Consider the following 6,308-nt stretch of genomic DNA (forward strand, 5'->3'; position numbering starts at 1 on the left):
ACCCAGCTAATCTCTTGCAGCCACCTCACAAAGTGCAACCAGCATGACATGGCTTGTCAGATGAAAGAAAAGATGAACTCATCACTGCGGCGGAGCGTTGGGCTGGGATGATGCCACTTTAACCTGCATTCCCAGCTCCTGCATGGAACCTGGCCCAAAGAGTAGCTGAGAAACCTCAGGCAGGTCACTTAGCCTCCCTGGCTCAGTGCTACAAGTGAATTAAATGAGATGAAGTAAATAAAGCCCATAGCACAGGGCCTGACACTTAGAAAGTGCTCACAAACGGGAGCATTATAGTTGCTCTGTTGCCATGGTAGACATTTGCTGGATTAGCTCATGATAATTATATTACAACCCACTGAGCAATCTTTTACTGATCTATGAGATTTATGACAAGAGCAGTGTTTTCAAACTTCAAGGTATGTGAGAATCACCCAGGGAACTGGTTAAAAATTATATTCCAGGGCACAGCCCCTCTCAGTTCTAATTCAGCAGGATAGATATGGAGAATATACATATACATACATACATATATATATATATATATATATATTTTTTTTTTTAAATATCTGAGTGATTCAATACTGGTGGTTAAGGGATCACTGGATCACTGGAAGAGAGGCTTTTAGGAAAATAATTCAAAAATTTAAAAACCATTTAAAAAGCACAGAAGCCTATAAAGTAAAGAGAAAACTTCCAGGACCCCACTTCTCCCATGCTAAAATCTACATGCCCACCCCTCTGAGATACTCACTGTTAACTGTGGTTTGCTCTTTATGTCCCCCAAAATTGTCTAAACCCACCCAAACAAATCTGTTAATGAATCTCTTTCTCCCCATGCTCCCTTTGTGAAAAACACAAGTAGGATCACAGGACACATTAGGGGTTGGCAGACATTTAAAGAGTCAAATAGTAAACATCTTTGGCTTTGTAGGCCATATGGTCTGTCCCAACTACTAAACTGACCACTGTAGTTCAGAGGCAACCAAAGAAATTCATAAGTGAATGGGTGTGGCTGTGTTCCAATAAAATTTTATTTACCCACCAGGCAGTAGGCAGAGATCTGGCCCCCAGGTCATAGCTGGCTCCTAAAGAGTGCTACAACTCTTTTTTTTTTCACAGAACAACCATTTATTATCTCACACATTTCTGTGGGTTGATGGGGCTCCAGCTGGGCAGTTTTTGCTTGTCCGTCTTGGTGTCACTTGTGCATTTGCAGTCAGATAGACAGTGGCTGGGGCTGGGGTCCTGGAGGCTCAGCTGGGCTGGAACCTCCAAACAGCTGGCGTCTGTACTCACATGTCTGGTGCCTTGGTGTTCTTCCACGTGACCTTTCTCTCTGCATGCTGTCCCAGACTCCAGGGCCTTTCCGCACAGCCTTTCTCTTTGGGGTATACAGCTCTCTCTTTTCACTTACGTATTTTGAAGATATTTGTCATATCAGCCCATGCAGTGACTTAATTCTTTAGCTGCTATGTGGTACAGATGATACAGTTAGCCATTCCTCAACTGGATAGATCTTTCTCCAGGCTTTACTGTACTGAGCAAAGCTGCCATATAGCATGTGCTTGGTTGGCTATTCTTAGTTAACCAGAATGAATTCTTAGAGTAGAATTGCTGACTCAGAGGGTAGATATGAATTAAAAATTTTGAAAGACTGTCAAATTGCTCAGCCTTTTTCTGAATTTAGATTGCCTCATAACCTTGTGATTTTCATTGCTTAATCTTACTCCTGGTGAATATTTTCTGTTAAAGGTTTTGTAATAACTAAGGGAAAGGTCCCAAAGACAGATAGAGGAAGCAATGAACTATAGTGCAATGGACTCAGGTTTATAACTCTAATACTTACCTACCATGAAGTGATTTGCACAGCATTCTTGTCAATGTAAAAGCAAATTCCCTTCTGCCCAGACTCCCAGAAAGCAGCAGGGGCAGATTTTTCTAAATGTAAAGAACATTCTGTGCAAAAGAACAGTCTAAGCTCTTGATGAGCAAATACGCTGATCAGGGAAGACCTAATTGCCATTACAGCTGCAGCACAGGCAGGTCAAGGCTCAGCAATGGTGAAATTAACTTTGTTCAGTCTGGGTCCTTGTTCAGACCCTTTCCACAACTGAGCCAATACTTCAGATCCCCTTATCTGAAAAAAAAAAAAAATGCATTGATCACACTCAGTGTTGTTGACATTATGAACAACCAACCAATGATCCTGGCACTTCAGCTACATTCCCTGTAAAATGATCATCACCATTTCACAGACGAGAAAACTAATGTTCAAATAGGTTAAGTAATTTAACCATGGTAATACTGTCAGCTCTGTTTGAGCTCAAGGAAAAAGATATAATGATATGCTGTTGAAAACTGGCAAAAACCTTGCAGAAAACAAAAAAAAACCTTGCAGAAAACAAAAAAAAGAGGGACAAAATGTCTGTATTCCATGACCTTGCAATCTACCCCTGGAAATTTATTCTTAGAAAAATCATCCCAAAGGAAAAAAACTATGCCCAAAGATGACAAAGAGCTAAACATTAGAAACAACAAAGATTATCAAAGAGGAATGACTGAGTGAATAACCAGTTTGATGGACTATTAAATGACCATTAATAATGATTGTGAAAGACCGAGAAACAATGTAAAATAGTGGGAAAACCCCTGGTCTCAAAGTCAGATGGCAAGATTTGAGTCCTGCCTCTACCATGTACTATCTGAGAAACCTTGGGCAAGTTACTTAGGTTCTTTGAATCTATTTTTTCTCATAAAAAAAAAAAAAAAAGATTACTCTTCTGTGTATTAAATGAGATGTTTCAAAGTTTTCAGTATTCTCACTAAATATGAAAGGTAAGACTTCATTCCATGGTTAGGCATGACCATGAGGCTTACATTAGCCAATGAAATGAGTACACCTATGGTGTGTCACTTCTGGGCAGAAACATTTAATCACTAGTGCAAGATTCCAACAGTTTCTTCCTTTGGAACAGTGATCAAGATGAGAAGGCACATGTTCCTATGGAAGCATGAGCCTGAGCCATCACACAGGATAGCTGCCCAGAGGCAACAGCCCACTTTGTGTGAGTAATATACTTTTGTTTTCTTAAACCACTGAGATTCAGGGATGGCTGAACAAAACCAACTTATACAGACTACTAGAGTAACCTTGTCTATCTTGCTCAACACTGTATTCCCAGTATCTAAAACAATGCCTGGCACAAAGTCAAATCTCAAGAAATATTTGTAGAGTGGCTGTTTTTCTAGAGGTTAGGATTTCTTTTTGACTTTAGTATGCAGATAGCTTTTGTCCAGAATGGATGATGCAGAGAGCTTTCCAAATACCCAAAGCTTCTCTCCTTGTGAGTTATTAGAGTTAAATTGTATCCCACAAAAATTTATATGTTGAAGTCAATGTGGGGTCCTCAGAATGAGGTTGTTTGGAAATAGGATCATTAATGATTTAATTAGTTCAAAAGAGATAGTGACAGAGTAGGGTGGGCCTCTAATCCAATATGACTGGTGTCCTTATAAGATGGGGAAATTTGTACACAAATAAGCCACATGAGGATTAGAGTTATGCTGCCACAGCCAGAACTACCAGAAGTTGGGAGAGAGGCCTGGGACAGATCCTCCCCTACTGCCCTCAGTGGGAGCATGGCCCTGCCGACTCCTGGATCTCAGGCTTCTGGCCTCTGAACTGTGAGACAACACATTTCTGTCACTTAACCCTGCCAGTTTGTGGTAAGCATCTTGTTCAGGCAACCCCAGTAAGCTGATACAGGAGAGCTATACATGCCCTTGCTTTCACAGAAGTGGCGGCTCTCTATACAGGGTCTTGCACGAGAAACTATCAGTGACTTTTCTTCCTGGTGGTATTCTCTCCCCTTTCCTTTCTAGAAATATGGGTAGGTGATTCCTATCAATTAGACCAACACTTGTGAATTGCATAATCTTTCATTAGAAAACATTATATCTTTCATTAGGAATCTTTCATTAGAAACCATACTTCTTATCGTAACAAATCACTTCAGAAATCACACATTACAATGATTGAGGCAACATTTAGAAAGAGGGATTTGCAATAGGAATAAGAGACATATTTCTAAAATCTGAATGCTGACATTTCTGATTGTGGCCCAGACAATATGGCACAAACCCGTGTTTCCCTGCTCTTCTCCACTAAGCATAGCTATAAACCCTGGAAATGGTAGAGACAACCAAAGGAGAACTCTGAAAAGTGACAGGCTGGTTTGGGGACACTCCCCCACCAAGGACCACAGCACAACACAGCACAGTGGCAGGGGACGTACATCCTACCATCCAACAGGAGAGTCCTTCCCAACCCAGGACCTAGCAACAGAATGCAGATAGGCTCACTCCTCTCTGGTAAAGAATAGGGGTCCCTTTGGTGGGCATGGCAACACCTGCAAGGGGATCTGAGGAGCCCAGCTAGAAATAAGCCACTAGGGAAGGCGCTTTCCATCCCAAGGGCTGAAACTCCCCTTTCCCAACAGGAGTTACCCAGGTGGGTGGGTGGGTGGATGGGATAAGCCTGAGTGAGAAATCCAGCCATAATGGGTGACTGGTTCAGGAAACTTCTTCATTCCTGCAGTCTAAGACTCTCCTCCCCAACTCAGAGATACTAGGTAGCGGGGTGGGGTGGGAGGACCAGTTGGGGGACCCCCACCCTCTGCCACAAAGAGACACCCAGCCCCTCAGGCAGCACCAGCAGGAACAGAAAGCCCAGCACCACCTGAAATCAAGCAGACAAAATAATACTGCAAACCTGCTGAAAACTGAACTACCATTGAAACCAGTCCACCAATGAGGGCCAAAACCCAGGTGCTAACCCTAAATATGCTAAAATGATGCCTGCTAAAATTAGACTTAAATAGGACTTAAAGTCTCCTAACATAATAGACAAAAATGTCTAGGATGCTATTTTTTTTTTTTTTAATAATTATTTTTTATTGAAGGGTAGTTGACACACAGTATTACATTACATGAGTTTCAAGTGTACAACACAGTGGTAGAACATTTATATACATAATTCTAGGTTCCAGCTATCACCCTACCAGGCTGTTACAATATCTTGACTATATTCCTTATGCTATACATTACATCCCGGTTACTAATTTATTTTACCATTGGAAGTCTGTCCTTTTTTTTTTTTTTTTTTTTTTTTGTGAGGGCATCTCTCTTATTTATTGATCAAATGGTTGTTAACGACAATAAAATTCTGTATAGGGGAGTCAATGCTCAATGCACAATCATTATTCCACCCCAAGCCTAATTTTTGTCAGTCTCCAATCTTCTGAGGCATAACAAACAAGTTTTTACATGTAGAACAAATTCTTACATAATGAATAAGTTACATAGTGAACAGTACAAGGGCAGTCATCACAGAAACTTTCGGTTTTGCTCATACATTATGAACTATAAACAGTCAGTTCAAATATGAATACTGATTTGGTTTTTATACTTGATTTATATGTGGATACCACATTTCTCTCTTTATTATTATTATTTTTAATAAAATGCTGAAGTGGTAGGTAGATACAAGATAAAGGTAGAAAACATAGTTTAGTGTTGTAAGAGAGCACATGTAGATGATCAGGTGTGTGCCTGTAGACTATGTGTTAATCCAAGCTAGACCAGGGCAATAAAACATCCACGTATGCAGAAGATTTCTCTCAGAACGGGGGGGTGAGGTTCTAAACCTCACCTCTGTTGATCCCCAATTTCTCACCTGATGGCCCCCCTGCGACTGTGCCTGTCTTAGGTTGTTCCTCCCTTGAGGAATCTTACCCGTCTCTGGCTAACCAGTCATCTTCCGGGGCCATACAGGGAAATGTGAAGTTGGTAAGTGAGAGAGAAGCCTTATTGTTTGAAAAAGTTAGCTTTTTACTTCTTTGCATATTTATGCCCTGTGGCTTCTATGCCCAGCATTTGTCTTGAGGTATCTTTACCACTTGGAAGAATTATGATACTCGGTAAATTTGATATGAGGCACGAATTCTATTTAAGGGTTGTAATTAGGAAGGAAGAAGAAAAGCTATAGAAGTAGCAGGCGGAAGAAAACATGGGAAGATTGATTATTTCTTTGATATATCTTCTTGTAGAGTAACTTCAGCATGTATAGGTTTTAAGCTACTACTTAAATTGCACACACACATTAACATAATAGGAGTATAGTTACATAACCAAAGCATATCTGTAATTACCAGCCATCTGCAGTGAAACCAAGAAAACCAGTTAGGCACCTTAGGCATTTGTGAAAACTTATCTATGATATGGTGGATATTGTCCAAATGAACTTG

This window comes from Manis pentadactyla, chromosome 8, assembly GCF_030020395.1.
Source record: "Manis pentadactyla isolate mManPen7 chromosome 8, mManPen7.hap1, whole genome shotgun sequence".
NCBI classification, from domain to species: Eukaryota; Metazoa; Chordata; class Mammalia; order Pholidota; family Manidae; genus Manis; species Manis pentadactyla.